Below are 10,629 nucleotides of genomic sequence, written 5' to 3'. Positions count from 1 at the left end.
TACAATTCAGGCCATGTAACCTGAGCATTAGCAAGCTCCCAAAGCACTGGATCACAGTGATAGATTTCGGGCTAGTAGCATTGCGGCTATAATCAGGGGCACGGTCGGAGAAGCACCGTATCATCACCAATTATAAATGTCAGTCCTGATATAACTTTTAACATTACTATCACGTTCTGCGTCAAGCTAATATTTATGTTGTAGTTAACTTATCGTCAATTGTACTTGTTTATGTTTGCTATGTTCTAAAATTGTTCGTGTTGATGTTTGTTTGATTCTACAATAAAGCTTCCTCTGTCTGGGGCGAAGGTATTTTGCTGTACAACCAGATTAGTTGAGTCTCAAAAATGCGACTGGAGACACTCAAATTCAACGCGCTACTGGATTTTGCAAGGTTTTCTCTTAGGCGGGCAACATACGGCCCGACCTGCGACGGGACTTTGAGCGACCCGCAGGGAGTTTCTACCCTGAAAGTATTGACTAATTGTATGCGTCACAGGATGTATCCAGGTTTGCCAACCTGAGAAAGATGGTCATGAAACTACTTGTTCTGTTCGGGACTACAAACATTTTCGACTATGAGCAAGACAAGCTGCGTTGCAATATATAACTGATGTTCACGTGCATTCTCTGCTGAGCGTTTCTACATCCGACATGCCGCCAGAGTTCAAAGAACTTATGGACAACTTTGATCGGCCACATATGTCTGATTGACCTCAGCAGCTATTGAAGTACATTAGGCTGTTTTCTGTGGAATTCATGGTGTTTGTCGACTGCTGTGGTCATAGTTTCACACCAGGCCAATTTTCTTCATTTCTATTCTATATCTGCAGACTCGTGGCAAGGCCCACTTCTAGGCTTCATAAGACACCGCTTACGCGGATGAGATGACGACTAGGAGTCTAGATAAACTCGAACACTTAATAAATTCATTATATACTGTTTTGGTCTCGATGCTTCAAATCTAAAGTTTGCATTAAATTAGGGTTACCATATTTCTGCGACCCAAATTCCGGATACTCTTTAGCGCCCACTAGCATATTTCAAAATGAGTTATGACGTCACACTAGCAAAGCTTTCCTCATAGACCAGAGGTGGTCACGATCCGGTTCAGGAGTATGTGGCTGTGTGTTGTGTAACCGGGACCGAAAGCACATGTTTTCAGCCCCTTCCCGCCCAAATAAGCAATGATTTTGAGTCCCCACTATAGGGTAAACGATGCAACTTCTAGGGGAGGGGGGGTTGCCCTCAATGTTCCCTCTAAGCTGCGCACGTGCGCAAATGCGCAGTGCTTTTACGGTCTCTGCGCACAGAAAATCCAAGTTGCGCACAGAAAATCCGAAGTGATGACCTTTTTTTTAGTCGTTACGCACTGTTTTCCAAGGGTCTGCGCAGTGAGTTGGTGAGTGTGCGCAGACCCGTCAAAAATTAGAGGGAACATTGGTTGCCATATGAATCTTGTTTCTATATACATCTGGTCGTTAAATTTTTTGAATGAATTCTGTCAATAATATTGGTTGTTCCATATATTACTATATAGATACTACTCTCCACCCTCATGTTCAGAGTTAGCGGTAGAGATGGTGGAGGATGATGAGTTCGAAAATACAGCGAGCGTGTAATTGTACATCGTTAAGTCATGTTCATGCCTTACCGATAAGATAGTTTATCAGCCTTATGCCGGTACGCGCTACGGAGCTTTATAAACACCCCGGATCCAGTAGTTTCCAACCTTTTATGGTCGCGACTACATCTCCAATCTGAAAATGTTCCGTGGCCCAGATCAAAATTTGACGAGCTAATTACTTAAAGAAGTCAGCACCTTTGCCCAGACTTACCAAGAGGCTATATTTTGTAAGCTGATTACGTTCAACATATTCGCAAACCCCAGAATAAAGGCAAACGACCCCCACGTTTGGAACCACTATCTTTGAATAAAGCATTTAAACGGCCTTATCGATCTCTAGGAATATACCGTTCTCGTATAATTGCAATTACAATGAGGCTTATTCCAGTAAGTGAGGTTTTTTTTTAATTTAAAGTTCATTGTAGTTTTTGCGAGAGTGGTAGTCCCCATATTAAAATCAATAAATGTGGTAGTGAATCGCGCGCAGCGCGAAGAAAAATATAGCGCATCAGCATAAATATTCCCAAAAATAATGTTTTTATGTTGATTTACAAAAAAATTTATGAGGTTACGCCAAGTCTTCAAAATTCCGGACATTTGGCATATTTTAGAAATTCCTCCCGGACGCTATAGTTTGAACCAGACTTGGACAACTAGATAATTCTAGTTGTCTAATTTCACTAAATTAGAGCGAAATGCCAGTAATCTAATTCTAATCTAATTTGTGAAATGCTTCCATGCTCTAATTCTAATTCTAATCTAATTTGTGAAATGTCCGTATTCTCTATTTCTAGTTCTAATCTAATTATCGTTTTCCTGAAAATGCCTCTTTGTCCGAGGCATATTGCACTATTGCAGTGATTTAAAAAGAATATCCCGCTTGCGCAGGGAAATCCTGTGCCAAGCCGCCAACGCCTTACTTACACCGTGCAGTCATAGTAGATATTATGACGAATATAGCCTGCTAGAGTAGCTTGTAGTCTGCGAACAACATTCTAGTTTCTAAAACTTTACGTTAGTACATCGCCATTCTGACTAACATGGGCGATGCCCACGGTTACCATAAAAGAAGTAATATTTTATTAAAGTATAGTAAAAATCGCGCCAAGCTTGGTGTACAGAAGTTAACTATTCTCATGCACTGTTGTTGTTGTTTATTAAACAAAAATATGTGGCGCGTATCGCCTCAAGGCCTTTTGCACCACGCACTGTGATTTGATGTGAACTGCATTTTGCTGTATTCATTTCCCATATACAATTTCATTCAATTTCCAAGTTTTTGCGAACTAAGTATTGCTCTAATTCTAATTCTAATCTAATCCGGAAAAAGCTTCGTAGCTCTAATTCTAATTCTAATCTAATTTGAAAAAAGCTGTGTAGCTCTAATTCTAATTCTAATCTAATTTGGAAAAACTGTGCAACTCTAATTCTAATTCTAATCTAGTTTGAAAAAAACTGTGGAGCTCTAATTCTAATTCTAATCTAATTCAGAAAAGCTGAAAATTTTCTAGTTGTCCAAGTCTGGTTTGAACAGTGAAATTCCGGACGTATGGCAACCCTACTGTAGCGACCCTGATACGGCGTCACGTACCTAACAGGGAAGCCGGTGTGTTCCTGGGCTCGGGACCTCGTCTCTCTGCGATCGCCTCCTGCCAGGCGCTCGCTACACGAAACGCCTAACACAGTACACCAGTCCATACGGTTATAATAAGATTATATTCCAAGACACAGTACTCAAAACAGCGTTTCACACTAGATTCATATTACACAATATACACAGCGATACATACAAACTGATAACGGAACATGCGACCTAACAATACGAGACACAGGCCTACACACAGCACACAAGTTCACCCAAACCGTACTCCAACAGCTAGGCCTAAACCTACACCAGCAGCAGCGTTTCCATCTACAGGCGAGGGACTAACTACGGGACAATATCACTCCCCAGATGCTAGCACAGCATCGTCCGTGACCTTTCCATGCCCCAGTCAATCTATCTGAACATAGATTCCGACAGGATACATCCACCTCAAGCCTACAAATACAATACCAACTACCTGCTACTTCACACCCTAACTGCCTAATACTACAACTACTTCATGCTGCTGCTCCCGACTACTCATACTTCACGCTAACAAACACAGAGACATACTCACTCTTATCCAGCTTCAGCCACGCTCTCAGCCAACTCTTTAATCAACTCAACACGCGGTCTCCAGCCATACCACGCGCAACGTAATTTCTAAACGGCAAATACAGAACATTCTAGGAACCACGGGATGCCACACTACAATAAATACGATTTATTTCCTGTATAGGTGGATCAATACGCGATTAATGTATCGATTCTGTAATCCGGCCCGCCAAGAACTTCATTTTTCCGTATCAGGCCCGCCGACCGGAGAAGTTGCCCGTCCCTGATCTGTAGGATAGCATGCAGTTACGATCAGGCCAGAAATTGGGTCTTTCACTAGCGAAAATTGCGCTCGGTGAGGGGTATCGGCACGCATGATTATTTTTGGCATTTCGGGAACCATATGCCAAAAATGAGGCTTTTTGAAAATGTAGATTTTATGAAAGTTTTTGAGAAATATGCCAGCCAAAATTGAAAGGAGTTTGCATGAAACAACTGTGTGATGCAAAATTTCTAAAGTGAGGTCCGTGAACCCTAGGGGGCCGCGGACAACGTTCCAAGGGTTTCATGAAAATGAGAATCTTTGCGGTCGAGGCCATAAAGTTGAGTAATTGACTCTAGATTCCAGATTTACGGCGAATCTGGGGATTGAACAAGCCAGCGATGAGGTAGTAGATGCTCCTTGACCACAACACCAGGGTTTTCGTCAGTAATCAGCATATTTTGGAATTCATGAATGAGAGCTGTAATTTTGGATTTAGGTAGATTATTAGACATTTTCCTTCTGCCACTGCTCGTGCATTTTGTTACATCATGTAGCCGCCACGCGTGACCGATACTGCATTTAGCTCAATGTTTGTATATAATTTCATTCACTTTTTAACTTCCCAGCAAACACCCGATCTCCCACGGACTTACGGGTACGTCCACAATTGTGCCCAGTCGTCCCACGTCCCACTTTTAGTGACTGAGGACTTGCTCAGTAGGTCACAAATTGACGTCCAATTATGTAACTCCAAGAGACCCCCAGAGGAAGTAACTTTAAGAGTGCTCCCATGCCAGTCACCAATGACCATTCCAGTGGATGTCAAAATAGTGTGATGCCTGGATGCCACCAACACAGGAGTTGATTTGGATGTCATTACTGGGAAATCGTTTCTATGAACTCAAATGTGCATTATTCTGCAGTCAATGCTGAATAAGTTGTGTTGAATACAGTCATGATACAAGTGAAATCTAGTGGAGTGATGCCGTGGATGTTGATATGGTGTGACTTTCTCATCGCGTGGAACTTCACAAGCCCGGCTGTCGATCATTGCGGTCGCACAGTGCTAAAGAGGCTCGATATAATGTGCGATACAGAGACACAGTGGCTTATTTTATTGTGACATTACTGGGTCGAAAATGCCCACAACACTAAACCAATTATAAACTCTATAAACTTAACATGTTCATGGCCTGGTGCAGACGGGTTGTTGGCAATGTTACCGCAATGTTGGCACGACCTCCGTGCATACTTTTATTGCTTGATTATAACTTTCGATATTAGTATATATACACGGAAACATTGCCTACATTGCAGCAGTATCAAAAAAGTAGGCTATGGATGGGCCCTAAGGAAGGCTGATTGCTCACATTGGTCATCTTGCCGTCGATAAGAAAACACAACCTTATTATCAATGGATTCTTACTATATATGGATGGGACATATCTGTGTTTGTGTATACAAAGTTACTTCATTTCTACCAGGAGACTAGATATTGAACAGGCAATGTTATGTAGTTCTAAACTTCAGAGGAAGGCGCCGCAGTGGTGCATTGTTCATGGATCAAGATGTTAAATTATGTAAGTTGAAGTTACGAACTATATATGATGATTTATGATATTTCATTAATTAGCAATTTATTACCCTGAAAAAAGTGCCATCGATGATGCGGAAATATACAATTGACGGTGGTTCGCAATCGGGCTGCTAAAACGTGCTGGGTGGAACTATAATTTTATTATAAACTGCATTGTTATAGTGGCACAGAGCGTGTAATTTCAGTAGGCTGTCTTGAAAATAGTCACATACTTGGCTCGAATCATAAGAATTGATACTCGTTCGAGATTTGAGTAACCATACCAATGTGCTCAGCCCTACTGATTAGTCATTGTAGTGAGTAGAATGTGCGAATGGTCCAGCTTGAACTTCATTGTCTTTTTTTTTTACAGGATATTCTAGATTCCTGGCTTGGCTTCTTGACAAATGGCTTCACTACAAACATTATAATATCTTTGATTATTTAGATCGGCAATGTCTTCAATTGATAGTGTTCAACAACGTCAAGAACACTGTACAAAGTATGTCTTGATGACTGGAACCAAAAACGTTCGGAAGAACTACTGCCACATGAACAAGCGTTGCTGTAAAATCGGTGCTGCGTCATCCTCAGGAAAAAGTCAAAAGGTATAAAACATTGAATACACTTCATGGAAACCAGAGGCTGTGAAAGTAATCATCTTTTGAACTGAAGTAGATGTAATGTTATGGATTTATACACACCTAGAGGTAACAACTTTAAAGTTGCGTTAGATCTACTCGAAATGGAAGTAGATAATGCACTTCTGGAAAGTATACAAATAATAAGTTTGAAAAAGTAGATTTGGTCGAGGTGTTGCGTAGGCATTCTTAGCGTTTAATCATAGTTGGTGGTCAAAGTACATATTGTTTGCACCGGAGTTTAAATAGTTGCAACGCCTTGAATTTCTACTGTACAATTAGCCATTTACCAGGCTTGTAAAATTCACTTCAAAATGAAGTAAAAAGTTCTAAAAGAAGATTTGTGCTCTATTCTATCCCAGGGGTTCTTGAACAGGGCCCGTAGACCCTTTTGTGGTACGATATGCATCGTGGAATTAGACCTATATGCTGTGGTTCTCGTGCTATGCGCAATTTTATGTGAATTGACTATCTGATTTTAATATAGGTACCATCAGATATTGTGTTGAAAATAAATTTTGGGCTGCTAGAAATCTTATGAGTAGCATGAAGTGTGCGATTGCTAAGGCTATGAAACAATGCTATTACTATGGCTAAAGTTGTTGATATGTTCCAATAATAATCGAAGCCAACATCTAATTCTGAATTAATTTGACTTTGGTAATGACAGTAGCAACCGCCTACTTATCACGACTATATCAAAACCCGGATTAGGCTACACCGCTCAAATGCTCTGATACCAGATCAAATTTCAGTAGATTTTAAAATACAACTGTGACACGTCAAAGGTCCACCAACTGAAATAGTATAACCCAGAGTTTGATGATGTCATGATGCATCCTATTGCATCATCTCTATAACTCATTATTTTAACAAATTATGCCCAGCACAAAAATAATTTTATTGAAATATTCAAAACTGTGATTTTTTTCGTGTCAAACGTGAATAATACAATAGTAAATTATATTCTCGAGATGTTTGTGGAATGCCTGTCTGCAAGCTCCCGTCAAATAAGGCCTACTTGGAAATTATACATTGAATATCCCTATTTTGCTGCGTCGTCAAAAATCCGGAAATTGACCTGCGACCACATTTGAAATTGAAGCCTCTGCTCTATATGATGTGACAACATTATGAACAAGGAAAAGTTGAAATATCTATCTCGTATGCGAATTCGAAGAAAATGAATACTGGCTCTACATCAGTGGTTCTCAACCTTTTTGGCTTCGCGGACCCCTTTTGACCGTCACGGACTCTCGCGGACCCCCTAAAGTTTTAGTTCAATTTTAGCTCTATTATGGTGCAACCTTCATCTGTTTTGTGCAAATATGAACTGTAGCCTTGTGATAAACAGCAAAATAATAATTATTCTTGAAAATAACATGATGCTATTTATGCAGAAATTGGTAGCCTTTTATTATTTTAATAATTTTGCTGCTGTATTTCTTGAAGTACGTGGTCGTATCTTGAAAATCCGCGTCTTCGTTTTGATATGAACGAGGAGTGCCGGAAACCATTTCCGCAAAGATATAGATGGAGGCTGATGAAATATTAGCGCATAAGGCTTCCGAAGATACTTTTGGTGTGATCGCAACATTTATGGCACCAAATGAGGAAACATATATTTTATGAACATATCACGCCCAGCATTTAGCGCAGCGACGGGCAACATACGGGCCGCGGGTCGGATTCGGCCCGCAACGGCATTTTGATCGACCCGCAGAGAGTTTCTACCGTCAAAGTGAAATCCTAATCTAAAAGTATAGACAAAGTTTATGCGCCAAAGAATGGATCCAAGTTTTCCAACCTGAGAAAGACTGTCATGAAACGACTTGTTCTGTTCGGGTTTACATATATACATTTACGAGGAAACATTTTCGACCATGAACAATTAAACTTTACAAGGCAAGGCTGCATACCAATATAACTGGTGATATGAATGACAGGGTTGGAGCGTAATGCTTTGATAGCAACGAAACACTCCTTGTTCATCAAAAAACCAGCCTTGTCGATAGGGCATCCGCAATAAGAATGCACCAAATCTGATAGCCAAGCTTTAAGAGCTGGTATATCATTGTCCAATTTATGACGAATGTCAGCCGAAAATATTCGGGTTCATTTCAATATGAATATACTATTCAATAGTATATTGAAGTTCTGTACCTCCAAGAAGCTGTTCAAATAGTGGTTATGTATATTACAAGATATAATGGGTTTGGTGGCGAAGTTTCAATTCCGGCAATGGGTCAAATTAGGGAAATGCTTCGGAAATTTTTATTTCAAGCCACTGTTCACTAATTTGATGAGACTGACAACTTCAAATCGAGAAGGTTTCGCAGACATTATGAAGTCACCCTGATTGACGTTACTATCTCCATATTTTTATTTTTTCCACAAACCCCAACAAAGCGTCTCTAAACAGCAATATATGTTTCTATTAGCAGGTTATTGGAAAATTGGCAATGAAAATGAATTCCGACACTACGATAGTTCATGTCAGACGATTATTATGATGATATGAGTCATGAGGTTTTAGCAGTTGGGGTGCGAAACTGCCTCATGCTTTCTCAAATTAAAAAAATAAAATAAAAATTAGGTTATCAACCATTCTAAAAATTCAGAGGTCTCGCGGACCCCCTGAAATTGCTTCGCGGACCCCTAGGGGTCCGCGGACCCCCGGTTGAGAACCGCTGCTCTACATCATATCGAAGAATGTTTTTTAGATTTAAGATAATTCCTATTTTATTGTACTTTGAGACAATACATTTGTCATTCACACGATCGTGCGTAGCTACGTCCTACATGTGCCGTGTTCTGCGATATGACGAATCTATGTTTTTAGGCCTCGCAGTGGTACATAGAATCGGAATTCTAATTCTTGTTGAATACAATTTATGTACCCTAAAAGATCATCTGTTTCGACTTATCGTTGCTCTATTCAGATTCGTGGCAAGCCCTAGTTGTAGTAGGTGATAAGTTCCAAATAAAGGTGGTCAAAGTATTCACTGTTAGTACCGTACTAAATAGTATAAATAGCGATTTACAAGACATCAAACTACTTCCAAGTGTCGACATGGTCAAAATATGGAGACTTGAGGAATGTCGTAGTTGTATGCTTTTAAACAGAGATAAGGAAAGCAATCATGTTCAGCACTCAATTAGAAATATTTGTAGCGTCAGTAGTCTAGTACAAGTAAGAGTAACGCAATGTATTTCTACTCGGGTTCAAGCACTCAAGCAGCGATATACATGGCTTATCAAAACTATTTTAGGTAAAGTAGAAGTTCTGGAAAGTACTGAAGTATGTACTTGAGGTGTTTCCACAATATAATTTGACTGACGGGTTTCAAACTCTGTATCACAACGTCAGAAGCTCCCGTACTCGAGTAGACATTGTAGTATCGTCATAAATTATCACTCAGCACAAGTAGAAGTAGCGGATCACAATTAATGCATGAGGGAATAGAAATTAGAGCAGCTCTGACGCAAATTTCATGTGCTATGTCAGCAGAGTGGCTCTACAAATGATTTGCTGATATTGTTGTATATGTTTCAGGCAAAACAAAGACCAAGAAGAAAACTGTTGTTGCAACCAAGTTTATTGCGAATACGCACTCGCGCTCTTAACATGATGCGGTGCAAATAATACATCGTTTTATAATATGCAATGTAAATTTTACTTATAATTGCTCCATGCTTTTCCCTGTTTTAGTTGTATTAGCAGTTGTACTTTTTCAAAGTCATGTGACACGTTTATTTCTAATTTCATGATGCACTTCAGTTGAAATGTTTGTAATGGTAATATAAAATTGACTTAGAACTTGCTGTTACATGCAAATTCCCACTGACACATTTATTCGTAGTGACTTCCTGATCGATTTTTCACGTAAGCCTGAACTTTGTTTACCAGTAATAGTTTATTAGTTAATGTTGTACTTGTATTTTGCAATTGTCGTTTTACAGTAACCCAATATAAACAGTTCGTTAGTTTATATGATGTTGAATTCCATGTAATTGCACCAGGTTAGGAGGGGAGTCCTGATATGGTAATCCTGAGGAATAGAACAGGTGGTAAATGACATATCCATAGGGAGTCACGTCGCGTCCACAGTAGGTCTGACGCATCCATAGGGAGTCATGTCACGTTCACAGCAGATCCAATGAGTCCATATGGAGTCGCTTCACGTCCATAGTAGACCAACTCAGGAAGTGTTTAGGACGCTTCTAGTAGTCGACAAATCCACTCCAGGGAAGTAACACTGGGCGTCCTGCGTCTTTTCCGCAGGAAGTCAACTGGACATCGGGTGTTTGCTGGGTTGCTGTGTAAAACTGTCATCGTGGTTCAATCACTGATAGACTTCGTTAAGTTGGACAATGAAA

The 10,629-nt window shown here is 40.0% G+C and overlaps 1 long non-coding RNA gene across 1 annotated transcript; it reads left to right on the top strand.

Moving 5' to 3' along the window:
• The first annotated feature begins 5,193 nt into the window (after positions 1-5,193).
• Positions 5,194-10,241, top strand: LOC145454233 (uncharacterized). Its single transcript, XR_013920082.1, has 3 exons — positions 5,194-5,612; positions 6,057-6,216; positions 9,806-10,241. It is a non-coding gene; the product is annotated as an uncharacterized LOC145454233 (long non-coding RNA).
• Positions 10,242-10,629: the final 388 nt, after the last annotated feature.

Source organism: Botryllus schlosseri, chromosome 13, assembly GCF_051294905.1.
Source record: "Botryllus schlosseri isolate E-star chromosome 13, Bs_hap1, whole genome shotgun sequence".
Taxonomy (NCBI): Eukaryota; Metazoa; Chordata; class Ascidiacea; order Stolidobranchia; family Styelidae; genus Botryllus; species Botryllus schlosseri.
Note: the sequence above shows the minus strand (reverse complement) of the source record. Positions and strands in the feature narration are given on the sequence as shown.